Consider the following 23,265-nt stretch of genomic DNA (forward strand, 5'->3'; position numbering starts at 1 on the left):
ATGTGAATATTTATTTGTATCTATTTCACAAGTTTGCTATAATGATTGCCTGACATTTCAATTATCATGACATTATTATTGTGACTTAGAGTCTTACAGTTGCATTTCTGATATAATCTAATATCCATATGGATGGTATCATCAACACACTCTGAAATATCTACAATTAGGGAAAAAAAAAAGATTTTAGCACTGTTTAAGCACAGCATATAGGCAACCCTCCCAGACCTTAGAGTACTTTAAGCAGAAGTCTGATATTAAATACTACTTCAACACCAAAATGTCTGATGGGAGCTATGAAAGGTATATACAGTGCCCAGAAGGAGAATATACCAATTTAATCCAGTTAGTTCAGCATCTAGGGACAATTTCTCTGAGGATGGTTAGGTATTATAAGGTTGACAGGGAGTGTAACATCAAAAAAATCCATGCATAGGAAACAGCATGCGAACACATCAGGGGGTAAATGAAAGTATTGTACATTCAAGAAACTAAAAGATTTAGTGTAGTGGAGAATGTGAGAGGACAGTAGTTAGGAAGGAGATGGTAAAGCAAGTTGGGTATAGAGAGACTTAGATATCTATGAGGATGAATGTGTGCTTTTATGCTAAGGGCAATGGATAAATAAGGATAACTATTTTTAAGTTTTTATTTTAGTTCTGTTAGTTAACACACAGTGTCAACACTTCTATACAACACCCGGTGCTCCTTACAAGTGCGCTCCTTAATCCCCATCACCTATGTCACCCATTTCTCTACCTTCCTCTCCTCTGGTAACCATCAGTTTGTTCTGTGTAGGTAAGATCCTGTTTCTTAGTTTCTTTCTCTCTCTCTCTCTCTCTTTTTTTCCCCTTTGCTCATTTGTTTTGTTTCTTGAATTCCACATATGAGTGAAATCATATGGTGTTTGTTTTTCTCTTAGTTCACTGAGTATTATACTCTCTAGCCCCATCCATGTCATTGCAAATGATGAGATTTCATTATTTTTAAATGGCTGAATAATATCCCATTTCGCATGTATGTATAGTATGTACCACTACACACCACATCTTCTTTATCCATTAATCAGTTGATGGACACAGGCTGCTTCCATATCTTGGCTATTGTAAATAATGCTGCTATAAATACTGGGGTGCAGGTATCCTTTTTAATTAGTTTTTGTATTCTTTGGGTGAATACCCAATATTGCGATTGCTTGATCATAGGGTAGCTCTATTTTTACTTTTTGAGGAACCTCCATACTATTTTCCAAAGTGGCTGCACCAGTTTGCATTCCCACCAACAGTGCAAGAGGTATCCCCTTTCTTCGCATCCTTGCCAAAATCTGTTTCTTGTGTTGATTTTAGCCATTAGGACTGGTGTGAGGTGATATCTCATTGCAGTTTTAATTTGTATTTCTCTGATGATGAGTGATGTTAAGCATCTTTTCACATGCCTGTTAACCATCTGGACGTCTTTGGAAAAACATCTGTTCAGGTCTTCTACCTATTTTTTAATTGTATTTTTTTGTTTTTTGGGTGTTGTGTTTCATATGCTCTCTATAGGTTTTGGATACTAACATTTATTTGATGTCATTTGCAAATATCTTCTCCAATTCTGTAGATTGCCTTTTAGTTTTGTTGGTTGCTTCCTTTGTTGTGCAGAAGCTTTTTCTTTTGATGTAGTCCCAATGGTTTATTTTTGCTTTTGTTTCCTTTGCCTCAGGGGACCTATCTAGAAAAATGTTCCTATGGCCAATGCCAGAGAAGTTATTGCCTGTGCTCTGTTCTATGGCTTTATGGTTTCACATGTAAGTCTTTCATTCATTTTGAATTTATTTTTGTGTATGGTGTAAGAAATTGGTCCAGTTTCATTCTTTTGCATGTAGCTTTCCTGTTTTCCCAGCACCATTTGTTGAGGAGACTGTCTTTTTCCCATTGAATATTCTTTCCTGCTTTGCTGGAGATTAATTGCCCATGCAATTATGGGTTTATTTCTGGGGTTCTTATTTTGTTCTATTGATTTATGTATCTATTTTTATACTTTGTGATATAACTCAAAGTCCGGAACTGTGATGTCTCCAGCTTTGCTTTTCTTTTTCAAGGTTGCTTTGGCTATTCAGAGTCTTTTGTGGTTCCATACAAATTTTAGGATTGTTTGTTCTAGTACTGTAAAAAATGCTGTTAGTATTTTGATAGGAATGGCATTAAATATGTAGGTTGTTTTCAGTAGTATTGATATTTTAACAGTATTTGTTCTTCTCATCCATGAGCATGGAATGTCTTTCCATTTCTTTGTGTCATCTTCAATTTCTTTCAGCAATATTTTATAGTTTTCAGAGAACATATCCCTCACCTCCTTAGTTAGATTTATTCCTAGGTGTCTTATTATTTTTGGTGCAATTGTAAATGGAATTGATTCTGTAGTTTTTCTTTCTGCTGATTCATTATTAGTGTATAGAAATGCAACAGATTTCTGTATGCTGATTTTGTATCCTGTGAATTTCCTGAATTTGTGTATCAGTTCTAGCAATTTTTTGGTGGAGTCTTTTGGGTTTTCTGTATAGAGTATCATGTCATCTGCAAATAGTGAAAGTTTTACTTCCCTACCAATTTGGATGCCTTTTATTTCTTTTTTGTTGTCTGTTTGCTGTGTCTAGGACTTGTAGTACTATGTTGAATAAAAGTGATGAGAGTGGACATCCTCATCTTGTTCCTGATCTTAGAGGGAAAGTTCTTAGTTTTCCACTTTAAGGATGATGTTAGCTGTCAATTTTTCATAAACAGCCTTTATTATGTTGAGGTCTGTTCTCTCTCAACCTACTTTGCTGGGGGTTTTTATCATAAATGGATATGGTACTTTGTCCAATGCTTTTTCTGCATCTATTGAAATGATCATATGGTTCTTGCCCTTTCTCTTATTGATGTGATGTATCATGTTGATTGATTCGTGAATATTGAACCACTGTTGTAACCCAGGAATAAATCCCACTTGATTTTGGTGAATGATTTTTTAATGTATTGTTGGATTCAGTTTGCTAGTATTTTGTTGAGAACTTTTGCATCCATGTTCATCAAGGATATTGGCTTATAGTTCTCTTTTTTAATGGAGTCTTTATCTATAAGGTTTTGGTATCAGGGTAATGCTGGTCTCATAGAATGAATTTGCAAGTTTTCCTTACTTTTCTATTTTTTGGAATAGTTTGAGAAGAGTAAGTATTATCCCTTATTTGAATCTTTAGTAGAATTCACCTCTGAGCCATCTGGCCCTGGACTTTTGTTTGTTGGGAGTTTTTTGATTACTAATTCAATTTATTTGCTGGTTATCAATCTGTTCAAGTTTTCTGTTTCAGTTTTGGAAGTTTGTATTTTTCTATGAATTTATCCATTTCTTTCAGGTTGTCCAATTTGTTGGCATATAGTTTTTCATAACATTCTGTTATAATTGTTTGTATTGCTGTGGTGTTGGTTGTTATTTCTACTCTCTCATTTGTGATTTTATTTGAGTCTTTTGTCTTTTTTTCTTGATAAGTCTGGCTAGAGGTTTATTGATTTTATTGATTTTTTCAAAGAACCAGCTCCTGGTTTCATTGATTTATTCTATTCTATTGTTTTTTTTGTTTGTTTGTTTGTTTTTTAGTTTCTTTATCATTTATTTCTACTCTAATCTTTATTATTTCCTTCCTTCCTCTGGTTTTGAGTTTTGTTTGTTGTTCTTTTTCTAACTCCTTTAGGTGTAAGGTTAGATTATTCATTTGAGATTCTTCTTGTTTCTTGAGGCGGGTTTGTATTGCTATAAACTTCCCTTTTAGAATAGCTTTTGCTGCATCCCAAAGGTTTTGAACCATTATGTTTTCATTTTTTTATATACTTTTTTATTTCTTTATTTTTATTTCCTGGTTGACCCATTCACTCTTTAGTAGCATGTTATTTAACCTCTATGTATTTGTAGTCTCTCCAGACTTTTTCTTGTGGTTTACTTCTAATTTCATAATGTTCTGGACAGAAAAGATGCATGGTATGATTTTGATCTTTTTAAATGTGTTGAGGATTGCTTTGTGGTCTAAAATATGATCTATTCTGGAAAACAGTCCATGTGTAATTGAAAAGAATGTGTATTCTGTTATTTTAGGATAGAATGTTCTGAATGTATCTGTTAAGTCCATCTGGTCATTCAAAGCCATGGTTTCCTTATTGATTTTCTGCTTATATGATCTGTCCACTGATGTAAGTGGGGTGTTAAAGTCCCCTACTATTATTGTGTTATTACCAATAAATAAGAATGGCTTTAAAACAGTAAGGTGTCATGTCAAATTTGTCTTCTCGCTCTCTCTCTCTCTTTGTGACAAAAGCACTTGTTGCATATGGAATGAGTCAATGGAGGAAGACAAGATTGGAAAAGAGAGATCAGATTATAGGGATTTGTCTAAGTGGGAGATGATAGTCATTTGCTCTGGAATGGAGGGAAGTAAACAAATTTTTTAAATTTATTTTTTATTTTTTTATTATTGTTATGTTAATCACCATACATTACATCATTAATTTTTGATGTAGTGTTCCATGATTCATTGTTTGCGTATAACACCTAGTGCTCCATGCAGATGCAGAAAAAGTATTTGACAAAGTACAGCCTCCTTTCTTGATCAAAACTCTTCAGAGTATAAGGATAGATGGTACATACCTCAATATCATAAAAGCCATCTCTGAAAAACCCACAGCAAATATCATTCTCAATGGGGAAAAACTGAGAGCTTTCCCCCTAAGGTCAGGAACACGGCAGGGATGTCCACTATCACCACTGCTATTCAACATAGTGTTAGAAGTCCTAGCCACAGCAATCAGACAACAAAAAGAAATAAAAGGTATCCAAATCGGTAAAGAAGTCAAACTCTCACTGTTTGCAGATGATATGATACTTTATGTGGAAAACCCAAAAGACTCCACCCCAAAACTGCTAGAACTCATACAGGAATTCAGTAAAGTGGCAGGATATAAAATCAATGCACAGAAATCAGTGGCATTCCTATACACCAACAACAAGACAGAAGAAAGAGAAATTAAGGAGTCAATCCCATTTACAATTGCACCCAAAACCGTAAGATCCCTAGGAATAAATCTAACCAAAGAGGCAAAGAATCTGTCCTCAGAAAACTATAAAATACTCATGAAAGAAATTGAGGAAGACACAAAGAAATGGAAAAACATTCCATGCTCATGGATTGGAAGGACAAATACTGTGAAAATGCTTATGCTACCTAGAGCAATCTACACATTCAATGCAATCCCTATCAAAATACCATCCACTTTTTTCAAAGAAATGGAACAAATAATCCTGAAATTTGTATGGAACCAGAAAAGACCCCAAATAGCCAGAGGAATGTTGAAAAAGAAAAGCAAAGCTGGTGGCATCACAATTCCAGACTTCAAGCTCTATTACAAAGCTGTCATCATCAAGACAGTATGGTACTGGTACAAAAACAGACGGATGGATCAATGGAATGGAATAGAGAGCCCAGAAATGGACACTCAACTCTATGGTCAACTAATCTTCGACAAAGCAGGAAAGAATGTCCAATGGAAAAAAGACAGTCTCTTCAACAAATGGTGTTGGGATAATTGGACAGCCACATGCAGAAGAATGAAACTGGACCATTTCCTTACACCACACACAAAAATAGACTCCAAATGGTTGAAAGACCTCAATGTGAGACAGGACTCCATCATAATCCTAAAGGAGAACACAGCAGCAACCTCTCGGACCTCAGCCGAAGCAACTTCTTCCTAGAAACATCGCCAAAGGCAAGGGAAGCAAGGGCAAAATGAACTATTGGGACTTCATCAAGATAAAAAGCTTTTTCACAGCAAAGGAAACAGTCAACAAAACCAAAAGACAACTGACAGAATGGGAGAAGATATTTGCAAATGACATATCAGGAAGTAAACAGATTTAAAAATGTGTAGAAATTAGAACTCAGAAAACTTGGGAATTGATTAAATGAAGGTGGGGATTTTAATCTTGACTAACTAACTGCATAATGGATGGTGTTGCCAGTTACCAATTTTAGTTTCTCATAAATCTAATCACCCCAAAACTCATTTACCAATTCTATGTAAATGCTCCTTTCGTATAGTTTTACAAATAACTTAGAATGCACCACCTGCAGTCAACACACACACACACACACACTCACACACGAAAACAAAACCAAAAGAAAAGAAAGAAGACATCAACTGTAATTTTTCTCATAGCACGGGGCAAAGTGATCACTATGCTCTATAGAATGGGTGTGCCCAGAATCATATAGTGATTATTTCTGAAAGTTAAAGATCAATAACCCATTTTTTTTTGCGAGCAATCACACCCTTCCAGTTTTCTCTTTTTGCTATATTCACTATAGCTGCGTTACAATCTTACTGGGATTTCCAAGCCTTCTATCTCTCCCTTAACTTTTGATCTATTTACTACTTCTTATATCAATTTCTTTTCTTTCTAGTCTAACATGTGGCCCATCACTTCAAACATTGATCCAGTTTGGGAGGTGCTACAGTGACAGGTACTGACTGCCTCAGAAAACTTTTCCTACCTCTGCTATTAGGTAGGGTGTCTTACATTATCGTCACACTAGAGTGTAAAAAGAATCACCTGGGACCTGCATAATAGGCAGGGTTAAGTGCTTCAGCCATGCAAACAGAGTAAGACTGCCCTCTGATTTAATGGATAAAACAGACAGATCCTCAATTATAGTGAATTAATGAGATGATGGGAAAGAGCAGTTCAAGCCATCTTTGTAGTATGGAAATCTGGTTTCCCATCTCTAGCGTGACACTTAAAATTTCCTAAACTGACATAGCCTTCTTTCTGAAATGAAGACAATAAATTTCTGCTTTGGTTATATCATACACATCTATGAGAACATAGTAGGAAATGAATATAAACATTTTGTAAATAATCTAAAAACTTTATGACCATTGCTTCAACAATATAGATATTCATTATATTACTATGTCAAAATGTAGACATTTAGTTTAATATTAGTTATTTCTTCCCCTGCCATTTTCTAGGATGCTTGGTGGTCACAATCCTCACAGTTTCTCCATGCATTCTCCCTGTCTTTCTCCCCTATCCTTCAGTAATGAAAACAACTGGGAGTGGAAAGTTTAATGAGTTTTCCCACATCATACAGTCAGCTAGTGGTTGAGGTTAAGCTACAGAACCAGTCTTTATTTTTTTTAAAGATTTTATTTATTTATTTGACAGAGAGAGAGTGAAAGCAGGAACACAAGCAGGGGGAGTGGGAGAGGGAGAAGCAGGCTTCCCACTGAGCAGAGGGCCCGAAGTGGGACCCTGGGATCATGACCTGAGCCGAAAGCAGACACCTAATGACTGAGCCACCCAGGCACCCAGAATCCAGTCTTTATATCTGCAGTCTAATACAGGTTGTCCGTAAGTTATGAAAATATTAGAAATTGTATTTATACTGCTTTTAATTTATATACTCAATAGTATTTACAATATCGACAGAATACTACATAATATGGAGATCCAGTGTACTATAAATGGCTTACATTTATGGAAAAACTTGATGCTGCTTCTGATTTAGATACTTATTACAGAGGATAGAATTATTTTCCAGCTGGACAGGTCATGTGAATTTTCTCAAATATGGAACTGGATATTGAGAAAATATTATCCTAAATAATAGGAATGTCAATGTGTTTCAAAACATACAATATCTTTCAATAGCAGATGTCTTCCATGTAGACACATTTTGATTTTGATCTACATAAAATCACTCTACGGCACTTTATGTGGGTTTCTAATATAACATTTTTTATCTTTTCTTATGGTTATTTACTTGGCTTAATTTCTTATCATTTTCTGGGTTAACAAAAGCATAAAATACAGCATTTCTGGTGATCTTCGAGAAAAGAATGAGAATAAATATTAAGCAGGATGACAAGATCTGCATAGGATTGTATTTAGATTTCTAAGAATTGGGGAGAGAGAATAAAGTGGGAATTGCAAAGTTCTGACATGTTTAATATTTTTGAAGTATATCAATTATTTTATCATTACTTAATACATCATAGAGCAAGATCTATGCATTCTGTCCTATTACATTTAATGATTTTTCAGCTCTTAAGCAGAGATGTGCCTTCATAGTGTATTTGGAATTGAAGTCAATACATCACCTTCCACATTTTACAATTTTTCTCAACTTTCTGAATGCATCTATTCATTTAAGTATTTATCTATATAATGCAATCATAACTCAGGGCACTAAAACAATGATTAGAAATTGTTTAGTGTTAAGGAAATACATTTTTAAGTTAACTAAAACTTCTCAAACTGTCAGCATTTATTTTATCTGGCATAATTGAATATTCTATTACAAAGTGAGATCTGAAAATATTCCAAATGTAATATGCAAGCAGTATCACACAGCAATGGCAGTTTCCATAACTGGAATATACATTACTCAAGGGGTTACACCACCATTTCCTTTAATTTGATCAGTTTAATTAAATCAAATAGTGTTATAATCCTCAAGAGGGAAAATAGTCTACTTATGATAATTCCATTAGAAATACTTGAAATATGAGCATTTTACTGTGTATGCTAAGAGCCTCGTTAAATATGAAGCGTAAAAAAGAAGTGAGCATTCGAAGATCACCAGAAATGCTATATTTTATGCTTTTGTTAACCCAGAAAGTGATAAGAAATTAAGCCAAGTAAATAACCATAAGAAAAGATAAAAAATGTTGTATTAGAAACCCACATAAAGTGCTCTAGAGTGATTTTATGTACATCAAAGTCAAAATGTGTCTACATGGAAAACATTTGCTATTGAAAGATACTGTATGTTTTGAAACACATTGACATTCCTATTATTTAGGATAATATTTTCTCAATATCCAGTTCCTACTACCGATTAAGCCCTTCACTCATTCTGTGAGCATTATTGATAACCTGCTATTTGCACATCACTGTTAGCACATACCCCTTTTTTTTTTTTAAAGATTTTATTTATTTATTTGACAGAGAGAGACACAGCGAGAGAGGGAACACAAGCAGGGGGAGGGGGAGAGGGAAGAGCAGGCTTCCCGCAGAGCAGGGAGCCCGATGCGAGTCTCGATCCCACGGATCGAGATCCTGAGACCCTGAGATCACGACCTGAGCCGAAGGCAGTCGCTTAACCAACTGAGCCACCCAGGCGCCCCAGCACATACCCCTTCTTATCTGTCACCTTAAGTCATGTTACCATGTCTATGTGATGCTTAATCTCAAATAGACTACTTCCCTAACTTGGAGGTAGACTCTGCCAAAGTGACTTGAGGTAAAGATGGTATTGGGGATGCAGGAGTTGATGGGAGCTGTGCTTCCTAATTGAAGAGTGTGGCATGGTCAGTCAGTCAAAGGTCAAGTTTATGGATAGCAATTAATTTATTTTAGTCAAAATGGCAGGAATTAAGACCAAACAAATCATGAGTAATGTTTAGTTTATTGTCTAAACCTGACATCTGGCATGCTTAAATATTTGGAGTTTAATCCACTGGGAGAAAAAGTTGAATATAAACAAGCTCCAATCCCAGCAATCAATACTAATATATATATATATATATATATATATATATATATATATATATATATAATATAATAAAACCAACATTCATAATAACACTTTGCTATCTAAAATGGGTTATCCTGGGTGCCTGGGTGGCTTAGTCCATCAAGTGTCTGCCTTCAGCTCAGGTCATGATCCCAGAGTCCTGGGATTGAGTCCTGCATTGGGCTCCCTGCTCAGCAAGGAGTCTGCTTCTCCCTCTACCCCTCTCCCCTGCTTGTGAGCTCTCTCTCTCTGATAAATAAATAAAATCTTTAAAAATAAATAAATGAAATGGGCTATCTTACTGTTTGTCATCCCAGACAGGAGTATCACGATGGAGGACTTATTTTTCCATGTATTACCAGTTTAATTAGAAGAAAGAGGAGCAGCTGGGTGGTCAGTTGGTTAAGCATCTGCCTTCAGCTCAGGTCGTGATCCCAGGGTCCTGGGCCCCAGATTGGACTCCCTGCTCAGCAGGGAGTTTGCTTCTCCCTCTGTCCCTCCCTGCACTCTCTCTCTTGCTCTGTCTCAAACAAATAAATAAAATCTTCAAAAAAATAAGAAGAAAGATGATTTACTGTGTTTATATATATATTTTAAAGAGCACACACACATATATAACACACACATACAACCTTTTAAACTTTTGTCAAACAGTATTTCAATTGGTAGAATATCAATCACAATTTCTTTGGATGCAATGATGAATTATGTGTGTATCATACCAAATCCAAATTCATTTTTTTCTTCTCGAATATATTAGTTAAGAAGGATATTTTTTCCCAATTGTTAACCTGTCTCCCTGTGGAAAACAACATTACCCACTAGAGTTTAGTGCTATGTGCAGCTCATTTTGCCTTTAGTTTTACAGACTCCACTCATTCCCAAAGTTGTCCAAGTCAGTACATTGTCCCTCGCCCTCTTCTATGAGACTGTGTCATATATTTGTAGTACCATGACAATCTTTTGTCACAATGGTACAATTTAGAAGACAGTTTGGCAGTTTTTACAAGGCTAAACATAGTCTTATCATACTATGGTCTTAAGTGTTTGCCCAGTTAATTTGAATGCTTATATCCACACATACACAAAAGTCTACACAGAAGTATTTCTAGCAGCTTTACTCACAGTGCCACAAGACTGGAAGCAACAACTTCTCTCTAGAGTACTTCCATTTCCCATATACTTGAAAAAAGTCCATCTTGAAAATGTTTACTTTCATTTCTGTAATTGAAATATTCTTCTGGGGCACCTGGGTGGCTCAGGCGTTAAGCGTCTGGCTTCAGCTCGGGTCATGACCCCAGGGTCCTGGGATCCAGCCCCGCATCGGGCTCCCTGTTCAGCGGGAAGCCTGCTTCTCCCTCTCCCACTCCCTCTGCTTGTGTTCCCTCTCTTGCTGTGTCTCTGTTAAATAAATAAATAAAATATATATTAAAAAAAGAAATATTCTTCTGTTTTTGTCTGCATGTTGATCTTATGTACTGAAAGTCAAGAAACAATTTTAACAACAACAAAAAAAAACTACTAATGAACAATGAAATAGGTTCAATATAGATTTATACCAATGACCACCCTACCATAACAACAGCATTCAGACAATCCACACTCTATGGCTGGTCTGCTCAGCCTGTTTTCTGATTGTATTTTTTGAAATATACTCCATCTCTAATTTTCCATTTTTTTCCACTGACCCCCAGACTAGTGGCCAGATGGCTCTCTGCTTCTCTGTATTTTTCTGGCCACCACATGGACTGGCCAGAGGCAGCAGCACAGAGTAATTTTCCTACCAACACTGGAAACATTATGTAGTCGGCAGTGCCTGAGAGTCAGATTTTCAGTGCATTTTTTTTTTTTTAATCAGTAGACATCTGCATGCTGTCCTTGAAATGGAGGTTTAGTTACTTTGTGTAGCAAAAGCGTTATCAAAGGAGTGACTGTCGGGGACACCTGGGCGGCTCAGTTGGTTAAGCATCTGCCTTCAGCTCAGGTCATAATCCCAGGGTCCTGGGATCGAGTCCAGCATCGCGCTCCTTGTTTAGCGAGGAGCCTGCTTCTCCCTCTGCCTGCCGCTCTGTCTCTCTCTCTCAAATAAATAAAAAAATCTTAAAAAAAAAAAAAAGGAGTGACTGTGAGATTTAACCAAAAGCTAAAGTGTGAAGTCCATTCACTTGCACAAGTGTCTCACGTACAACTAGATGTTAACAAAGCAGAAGATGGAAGTACTAAGTAAGGTCCCACAAAACTAAAACTGGCCTGTTTTCCTGAAATTATTAATAATAATTTTTTAGAAGTTTAAAAAAAAAAAACCAGAAAACATCCAACAGTGCAGAACGGCTGCACAAGTGTATAATGGAACTGTTTAATACCAATCTACATCACCTTATGTAAATATAATGACTTTTTTTGTGAAAGAGAGAGAGAGGGAGAAAGAAAAAGTGGGAGGGAAGGGTGTAGGGAGAGGGAGAGAGAGAATTTTAAGTAGGCTCCATGCCCAGCTCAGAACCTGACTTGGGGCTCAAGGTACGGTTTGATGCGGGGCTTGATCTCACGACCTGAGATCATGACCTGAGCTAAGATCATGACCTGAGCCGAAATCAAGAGTTGGACACCTAACCAACTGAGCCACCCAGATGTCCCAATATAATTACTTTCTAAGGAGAGTAGTTCATGCTAGAGTGGTCACTTCTATCTTCTGATCACCATGGTGTACTTGGTTACTCCCTTTCAGGAAGAGTGCTTTATTCTCAATGCAAGTATGGAGACAGTTAGCTGTCTCAAGACAGGATAAAGGGAAGATAAAGGAAGGAAAAGAAGAACCAGCACTGTTGGGCTTGTCTGTAAAGAGGTGAGGCCAAGTCAAAATCATGGTGTGCTGGAGGCCACAAATCAATATTGGAAAACAAACATTTCTCAAATGTATTTCTAAGATTTTTGTGTTGTCACACTATATAATTTCACTGTTAGCTGCCTCCTCCACATAAACAAAACTGGTAACTTTCTTATTTTCAAGAAAGTTTTATGAAGATATTTTCCTCTACTTTATGTATGTTTGTCTTTTTAGGAACTAAAATATTCTTGAGTTTTGTGTATGAATATACAGAGTGGTATCACCACTGTTTTCACAGAGGACTTGGAGACAGAGGAGGCCACGGAAAGGATGAGTTTCAGACACCTTAAGAAACAGTTTTTGGTATTTAGGTTTCATAATGTTAAAAGTAGGCCAGTGCTGGCTGTGAGGCTTAGGAAAGGAAAGGGGGGGGGGGGGGGGGGGAGCGAAAGAATGTGCTGCCTGATTGGAAGGTACTCTAAGCACAGTGGTGTGAGAGCCCTCCTTCTGGCCCTCCTAATATACTAGTGGGACTTAACCCCAAAGGCCCATTTGCTATGGCAAAAGTGTACAGCTAATTCCATTTATTCAGTGGAGTGTGAGTTACTCTGCTTAACATGATGGATATGTCTGCCATGACCTCATTGCTCTGGTCCTTAAGATGAGTCTTATTTCTACAAGCATTTCCATCTTCACAGCAGATAAAGTTATCATGAAGATCAGTGATTGTCAATCTTGGCAACAAATGACTATCACCTTGGAAGGTTGTAAAGCATACTTGTGACAAGCACCTTTTCCATTCTCTTAGCCACGTGCTTATTTACTTGGCTTAAGCATAGGATCTGGACATTCCACAAAGACAAAGAAACCTCCAGATGACTTAATGTAAAGCTATTGTTGAAGAGTAGTTCTCAAACTTTAGCTTGCATCAGAATCATCTAGAAGGGCTTTTTAAAGCATAGATCACTGGGTCCCAACTCTAGATTTATAACTCAGTATGTCTGTGATAAGGCCTACAAATCTGCATGTCTAACAAGTTTCTGGGTAATGTTGATGTGATGAGTCTAGGGATCATATTTGAGAACCACTGATTTATATCACATGAGAAGCTTGTTAACATGCAAAATTTTAACCGCTAAGTCTGAACTATGGCTTGATTAGTTGCATTTTCAACAAGGGCAATGAAATAAAATAGTTTACAGGTGCTAATGTTCTATTTTTAATGTAGTCATTGAAACATCTAATATCTCTAAATCACATTGGTGAGAAGAGTTCTAGAAATTATTTCCATTATGTCTAGCTCAATGCTTCTATTACTCTATAAAAGATCAGTACCCACATTACATCACTGTCAGTTTTCCATAAAGAAGATGATATTGTGTTTGAAAAAGTTTAGAAATAACAATACAATCAAATTATTTATTGCCATATTTTGGAGAAGTTTTAAGGCATATTGTGAAAGTCTTACAGGAAAATGTAATGTGGAACATTTATAAAACTTTTTTCATCAAGAAAACTTTTTGATTAGAACCCCATAATATTGCACTAAACTCTAAATTACATGGGATCCAATTCAAGAAAACTTACCATAGTCTCTTTTTTTTTCTTATGTTATGTTAATCACCATACATTACATCATTAGTTTTTGATGTAGTGGTCCATGATTCATTGTTTGCGTGTAATACCCAGTGCTCCATTCAATACGTGCCCTCTTTAATACCCATCACCAGGCTAACCCATCCTCCCTCCCCTCTAGAACCCTCAGTTTGTTTCTCAGAGTCCATAGTCTCTCATAGTTCATCTCCCCCTCCGATTTCCCCCCTTCATTTTCCCCTTCCTACTATCTCCTTTTTTTTTTTAACATATGATCTATTATTTGTTTCAGAGGTACAGGTATGTGATTCAACAGTCTTACACAATTCACAGTGCTCACCATAGCCCATACCCTCCCCAATGTCTATCACCCAGCCACCCCATCCCTCCCACACCCCACCACTCCAGCAACCCTCAGTTTGTTTCCTGAGATTAAGAATTCCTCATATCAGTGAGATCATATGATACATGTCTTTCTCTGATTGACTTATTTCACTCAGCATAATACCCTCCAGTTCCATCCATGTCATTGCAAATGGCAAGATTTCATTCCTTTTGATAGCTTCATAATATTCCATTTTATATATATATATATATATATATATACCACATCTTCTTTATCCATTCATCTGTCGATGGACATCTTGGCTCTTTCCATAGTTTGGCTATTGTGGACATTGCTGATATAAACATCGGGGTGCACATACTCCTTCAGATCACTACATTTGTATCTTTGGGGTAAATACCCAGTAGTGCAATTGCTGGGTCGTATTTACCATAGTCTCTTCATCTTCCCCTTAAGTATCATGAAGTTTAACTCAGGTAGAGCAGATTTCTGGAACTTGTATTTTCTTTTCTTCACATGTAAAGAGGATGATTAGTTTTTGACTCAATAGAATTAATGAAATGAGAACAATAATATAACTTTCAGAAAGGAATAACCCTTGCTCACTTACTCACTGGGCATTGGGCTTTTTGTCTTAGATTTTGTATTCCCAGTATTTACTGCAGTGAATAAAATAGTGAGTGACTGAGTCACTATATGTATGAATTAGAGGGTTTAGAAGAGACTTAAAGAGATAATGATGTGACAACAATTTATAATCTCAAACCCTCTAAAACACTGGTTGTTGATTAGTGTTACTATTGTTCTAATAATATAAATGATACCATCAGTATAAGGAAAGCAGTAAAGGGACAGGAGCAGATAGAATCGATGCATGTGTATAGAACTAAACAACCAGAGGTGTGAACTTCAACCAAACAAAGTTCAATCAACTGGCATTTAAAATAGTAATGAGAAGTTGTTAAACTCTTTCTGTCATTAGAACTACCTCTTGGTAATTAATTATAAATGAAATAACATAAAGTAAAATAAAACCCAAATTTTATACATTTTATCTGCCATAACCAGTTGTTTAGGAACAAAATAAAGTATTAAATGAGAAGTAAAAACACGAATTCATGAAGTTCTGTAAAATTACTAGTATTTCATCTTCTCCTCTGGTGAATGAGTATCATACCAAGCATACCAAGCAGAAAGCATGGCATTTTTGGTGTAACATATTATACATTCATGTCTTTGCTAATAAAAGTCAACTGTCCTTTTACTTAGAATTTACATTAACAGCTCATCAATATAAACGGAAATGATTTATTAAAATATTACTGAGTGGAGACTGAATGGCTCAGGGGATTGATTGGTAATGGGATATGCAGTCTTTTATTTCTAGGTCACTGATTTGAATTACATCTTGGCAGAGAGTGGAGGCTATTCGGTGACATACGGTGTGTGGAAGAGGGTGGTGATGTCAGTCTTATTTTCAGTAAGTGCTGTCCATTTAGGTTTCAATATTTCAAGGAAATGGCACTTGACTCCAAAGCCTGTCTCCATGGATTCAAAACATTATTATATATACATGTGTAAAAAATGTTCATAAGGGAGATTAATGTTACCAATAGCAAAAAAAAATATTATCCGTTGAAACATTTCAATATGAAAATATTTTGCATGACCTATGTGGGTAGGTTTGACAAGCCTGGAAATAAATCTTTCAGGATGATTTAGGTTAATGTGCTCTTTTTAGCTTTTTTTTCCCCTAATGACTTCAGAATGTACAGCCCTTTCCAAGTTAGATTTATTTTATTATTGAGACCTTTTTATAGAAGTAAAATTTAAAATCCTATGAGAATAAGTCATAGATTAAAATAATAGAAGGTTATAATTAAGAAAGACTAAGAAATCTCCTTAACTAACACCATTTTGGGGATCGAGAAAGTAAGAATTATAAAGCTAAAATGACTTTCCCAATATTATCCAGCTGCCCTGAGCTATAGCTGAATCATAAGTTCCAGACCAAAGCTCTTCTCACCACTTGTACTATCTCTTGTTTAAGATGTAGTCCTGTATTATAGAAGTACCATTTCCCGTTCTTTTCAAGCCAAGAGAAAGCAAGGAATAATTATGTAAAGAGATTTAAAAGTAATTATTTGAAGAACTCATGATTATATGTCAAGGAAATCTAGTCTGCAGTCATACAGTTAGAATTAACAAGTATATTAACAAGATTGTTCAATACAAGCTCAATCAACAATAATCATCCTCCTTCTATATATTAGCAACAGAAATGTAGAAAATGCTATTTTAAAAAGAGTTCCATAGCTACAAAAATACAGAGAAATAAGTTAACTAAAATATGTACAAGAATTCTATACAGAAGTGTATAAATCATTATTGAGATATATTGTAAAATACCTAAAGAGATGGAAGAATATGGCAGGTCCTGGGTGGGATTGGAGGTACAGGTTGTGTATAGTTGTCAGTTTTCTCCAAACTAGTGTTGATTCAATGCAATGTCAATCAAATGCCACTGTATGGGGGGAAGGGGAGGCGTAATAACACAACTATTTTAAGATTTTATGTAAATGCACTGGGCTAAAAATAGGCGACATGGGAAATCAAACACTGACTTTTTAAGGCATGGATGGAAAGAATGATATGTCAATGACCAAGAGCTCCTGCTTTTTTTTAATTTTTAAAAGATTTTATTTATTTATTTGAGAGGGAGAGTGAGTGAAAGAGAAAGAGAGAGAGAGAGAAAGAGAAAATGAGTGGTGGGGGGAGAGGGAGAAGCAGATTCTCCGCTGAACAGGGACCTGGATATGGGGCTCGATCCCAGGATCCTGGAATCATGACCTGAGCCGAAAGCAGATGCATAACCGACTGAGCCAGCCAGGTGCCCCAAGAGCACCTGCTTTAAAGTGAGGCCTGGCCAGGTAATTTACTTTGACCAATGGAATGTGAGCGCAAACATATCCTTTGTCTGCCATGAAAAATAGATAAAGAGTAGTAATGTCTGCCACAAACAATACCAGGTTTTAATTTGGATAACTGGGAGAGAGATGAGTGTATATTCATACCATGTCCATCCACAGACAGGTGGACACAATGATATGTGATTTTTCTATTCTGTTATTGAAGCAAATATGTTGACACCTTTTGAAGATAGCAGCTAGATGAGGGCAAAGTAGCTATGTCAAGTTAACATGGCCACAAAAAAACCTGTAAGAATGAAATATAAATGTGAAGAAGGATGACTTACATTTATGAAAAAGACTATATTGTTGTAATTGTCTTGAGTTCAGTAGTGATTTGATAGGGTAAAGGAATCCTTTAAAAGTTATTTATATTTTTATATTTTATATTATATTTATATTTTATAGTTTATATTTTTAAATACATAACAATTTCAAAACTGTGGTGTCCTCATTAATTCTAAATGCTAGTATTTCATTTTTGTATAAAACGTTACAGTAAACTTAGTTTTCCATTAATATCTCTATGATCAAGAATAACCCGTATTATTATAATACCAAAATGCCTAATGAATACATTCTTCCATCTTTGTATTAATTACACGCTCAGTGTGTGTCTATGGTGTCCAATTTATAGAAAGCAATTTTCTCCTTTATTTAGGTTGCTGAATGGTGTACATGTTAGCATAATGGGCGACATACTGAGATGCTAATAGCTAGCATGCAGGGCTTTCCCCTGCCCCCCTTCATGGCTAACTACTTTTTAGATGTAATTTAAATTATTCCAATTCTGCTAAAAACACTCTTTTTTTTCCTCTGAAGACAGTATTCACCTTGGGGAAAAACAGTTAAAATATATTCTAATTAGAAAATATGTTTCACATCTTTTGATATCTATGTATCTTTTCTTAGATTTTGCATTAGTTACCAATGATAAGGACTTAGATAATGCATCATCTTCCAAGGCCATAGTTATTGATGGTATATTAATTCCGTTTTACCTATGATTATATAGATAAATTTTTGTCTATTCATACATAAACTGTAGGATGTGAACTTGGAGATCACATCTTGTACAAAACAGCAAAATTCATAATTATTTTCAAGTTTTAGTAAATAAAAAGGAGGTTTAATACCTCAGTTCATGAATTTGAAAGAACAGTTTATTTCATCCATTATTTCTGTCATCCAATTTCTATGATATTCTCACAATTGCACTCAATACATCTGATGAGTTCCAAAATTTCATCTTTAGGAAAGAAAAGTGAGATAGTTTCCATAAAGTCTCTGCTTTCATTCACTCTCTTCCTATACTTAATTAGTTTACCTTCAGATCAAATAAGCAGCACAAAACGTACTTTTTGGTTAGCCATGTCATAATTGATTTTCAAATTTAATTTACTTTTATTTTTGACAGTAATAATTTATACACAATCAAGAAAAGTCAAATGTTGTAGAGCCAATTAATGAAAAATAACAACAACAAACTCCTCAACTATACATCTAGTGTGTAAACATGCATTCTATAAATACCCTAAAAGCAAGCCTTTATTGAAAAGAATCTGGAATCTTCCTTTGGATCTTAAAAGAAATTATTTTGGTTCTTATAGATTTGTGAAATTTGTTTAAAAGTGTTAGTTTTATTTACACGTCAATAATAACATTTTTGTTAGAACTTCTTTTAATTTGGTTGCTATGTTCTAGGAAGATTTCCAAAGGCAGAGTGAAATTTGACAAAATATCTGAATTTATCTCAATAGTTTCCTATCATGTATACCAACACTTAGACAATCTTTAAAAGTTTAGAACAACTAATTCACTTACTTTCAGAGTGTGAGAAATAATTAAAGGTGGCAAGAAATGTACGAACAACTATTTTAACATGTCTTTGTTCAAAAAAAACATTCCACCTAAACACATTTCCAGGCTCTTTCTCTGACTCCTCAGAAGTAGAGACGCTCAGTAGAATCCTCGGATTTTTTTTTTCCAAGATATGCTAATAAATGGGAAGGGACATGGACTAAACATCACTTTATTTAACTGGGTAAAATTAGAAGAACAATTAAAACTACTCAAGACTTTTATCTCCAAATACACATTAATATGCAGGTAAAAATAGAGAAATCTATATAAACACACAAAATGCATTAGAAGTTATGATTAGAATTGAGGGATTCACAAAATTAGAGAAGACTTTGTAAGAATGAGGATGCCCATAAGACCAGCAAAAAACATATTAATGGCTAATGAAGGCTGCCTCATATAAACTACCATTTTTCTTTAGGTCTAGGAGGCTATCAATTGCATTATGCCACATTCATTTATGACCAACAAGAAAAAAAAATAACACTTCCTATTAAAATCAATACAATCAATACTCCTGACTGTAAGACCCAACGTACTTTCAAATGTAGCAACATGTGAAAATACAACTGACTTACAACTGATGAGTCTGATAATTAATCAAAATATGAGGAAGCCAAGACAAATAGAATTTATCATCCCACAACTAGAAGATAGGAAAGCTGCACTAGCACTGAAAACGGAAGTGGGGAAAAAAAGAAAGGAAGGAAGTGAAAGAGATGCAACTAAAATGTTCCCTCAAATTTATATCTACAAATGATTATCTAGCATTAGATTTCAGCTGATTTTTTTTTTTAAGATTTTATTTATTTATTTGACAGAGAGAGACACAGCGAGAGAGAGAACACAAGCAGGGGGAGTAGGAGAGGGAGAAGCAGGCTTCCCGCTGAGCAGGGAGCCCAATACGGGGCTCGATCCCAGGACTCTGGGATCGTGACCTGAGCCGAAGGCAGACGCTTAACGACTGAGCCACCCAGGCGCCCCCAGCTGATGGTTTAATTAAACCTCTGACCTCAGCCTTATTATAACAATTAGTGAACCAAGCACAGAAAATATAAAATAGAACTATTTGTCCACAGCTTGATCCCATCAGAGTGGTCAGTTACAGGGAAAGAACAAAGAACTGGGCAAGAAGTCCTTGTCTAAACTATTCCAGCCCCTTAAGCTTCCATTGACTCCACGCACCAGTGTAATTAGAATTCTTCCAGTAATTTCAACACATTATGAAAAGGATTTAGCTGTTTCTTTGCAACCTCATTTCAACAGCTATGTCCTCAGGCTATTGGTTTAGGCATCACACAGCCCAAGATTCAGAAGATTAGAATGGGTGTCACACCTTGCAGAGAAATTATATTTGTTGAGCTCCTAAAAAGACAAAGCATCTATATGTGTCAACATGGCCTCTGATTATTCATCTAAAATGGAATTCTGTTGGCACCCTCACCCTTAGAGGGAATTTAAAACTGCTCGCCTTTCTCGGATTATTCAGAACTGCCCTCCAGAGTCCATGGAGAGGCTAACTTCTCAGCTGCTGCAGGGTGCTAAGTCAACTGTGGGCACAGCTGCCTTCAGTTCAACAGAGAGGAAAATGAAAACTTCATTTGACCTTAGGCCTGTACAACATCTTCTGATTCTGTTTAGCAGAGACATTTCACTGGGGATAAAAGCACATAGGTAATTTATAAACTTAATACCTGTGTCTCCAGCAGAGACATTCTTAACTGGTTAGAACCTAAGGAAGAGATGAATAACTAGCAACATTATAACACTTATGAAAACCAACTAACAATTTAAATGACTTTAATATGATTATATAATCTTTGCGATGGCTCCAAAGTCAAATTTAATCCCTAAATCAAGCAACTCAATATTTTCTGGTGGATAATACATACTTTTAGAAACAACATTGCTAACAGGAATAATGAAGGTTTTTCATTTTTTTTTCCAAATGATATTGTTAAAAATTAAACACTCAATGATTACATTTTGCAGACATACTTGTTTTTTTTAATTTCTCATTTATTTACACTAAAAAACAAAAACTCAAGTTGTGTTACAGCAATATGAGTTGAATCTTGGAAAATCAGAAGAATTGGGGTGTTTTTAAGTAAATTCTTAAGTACAGGAGAGACATTTTTCTCTCTAATAGCTGCTTCCTTTAAAAGCCCTACTAAATAATGTTTTTGTCAGTGATTTCTCTCCAAGCTCTATTTCCTTTCCAGATCTTGAATTGTTATTGAAAAACAGAAAGAACACTTTTTCCAATAGATGGATGAGGGGGAGAATAGATGAAATGTGCTAGCAATAATGCATATAAAAACTATCAGAGAAGGTAGGATCGCCAGATAAAATACAGGACATCCAGTTAAATTTGAATTTCAGCCAAACAACAAGACATTTTTGGGAAAAGTATGTCTCAAATAATGCACAAGACATATTTATGCTAAAAATTCTTTGTATTTTACCTGAAATTCAAATTTAACTGAGTACTCTGTGTTGTTTTCTAAATCCCACAGTGATGTACAGGGGTAAACTAAAAGGCTATTTATAGTGGATTTCCTAAAGCAGCCTTTTCTTAAACGTGCCTGCGATGGTTACTTTTATATATCAAGCTAGGCTAAGGTGTGCCCAGATAGCTGTAAACTTTATTTCGGGATGTGTTTGTGAAAATGTTTCTGGAAGAGATCAGCATTTGAATCAGTAGACACAGTAAAGATTGCCTTCACCAATGCAGCTGGGCATCATCCAGGTCATTGAGGGCCTGAATAGAACCAAAAGGGGAGGAAGAATGAATTTGCTCTCTGCCTGAGCTGGAACATCTATCTTGAGCCCTCAGATATTGGCACTACTGGTTGCTAGATCTTTGGACATTCCCTTCTCTGGTTCTCGGTACTTCGTTTTTTTAGTTTTTGGTTTTTTTTTTTTTTTTTAAGATTTATTTATTTGACACAGAGAGAGAGAGAGAGAGAGAGAGAGAGAGAGCACAAGTAGGCAGAGCGGCAGGCAGAGGGAGAGAGAGAAGCGGCTCCTTGCTGAGCAAGAAGCCCGATGCAGGGCTCGATCCCAGGACCTTGGGATCATGACCCAAGCCGAAGGCAGATGCTTAACCGCCTGAGCCACCCAGGCGCCCCATGGTTTTCAGTACTTTGGACTCAGACTGAATTACAGCACTGCCTTTCCTGGGTCTCCAGCCTGAGATCAGAAGATAATGGGATTTCTTGGCCTCCATAATCATGTAAGCCCGTTCCTATTAAAAAGCTTTTTTTGGTTCATTTTCTCTGGAGAACTCATAATGCCTATATGTTCTTTCTTTCTTTCTTTTTTTGTTAATGCTCTGATTTTCAGTTTTTTAGTTTTAGAAATAACCCATTCTACAAGACTAATTTTCACATTTCTAAAGTATAAGAGATTGAGAAAGAAACTAAATAGAACATTGATTTTACAGTGCAATGGATTCACACAACCCCTGCATATCAGGGATTTCCTATCCATAAAATAATTAAGTGTCCCAGTTCCTTGACCTAGGAAAGTAAAATACTCTTAACGTTCTCTGCAAATCCCCAAACTTTTATGCTTGTGCTTCAGATCTCCCAAATATCTATTTTTTGACTCTACTTCACTGTTTTTTTTTTTAACAAAGAGAATCAGTGTGAGCAACAGATATCATACATTTAATAAATTTAAGTGAAAATGTATGATGTCATAGTTGATCCAATATATTGTACAATGCATAGTGTTTGACCACCAGCCAGCCAGCACATTCAGGAGTACTGAATTGCCTACTTAACAGATGCTGCATGGAAAATATAATCTTGTCCTCGTGTTTTCCTAAACTGAACTAACCCTTTCTTCTTTCCCTATATTTCCCACAGTAGTTCTGAGAATACTTTTTTTTTTTTTAAAGATTTTATTTATTTATTTGACAGAGAGAGGCAGTGAGAGAGGGAACACAAGCAGTGGGAGTGGGAGAGGGAGAAGCAGGCTTCCCGCGGAGCAGGGAGCCCGATGCGGGGCTCGATCCCAGGACCCTGGGACCATGACCTGAGCCGAAGGCAGACGCTTAACGACTGAGCCACCCAGG

Source organism: Neomonachus schauinslandi, chromosome 1 (assembly GCF_002201575.2).
Source record: "Neomonachus schauinslandi chromosome 1, ASM220157v2, whole genome shotgun sequence".
Classification (NCBI taxonomy): domain Eukaryota; kingdom Metazoa; phylum Chordata; class Mammalia; order Carnivora; family Phocidae; genus Neomonachus; species Neomonachus schauinslandi.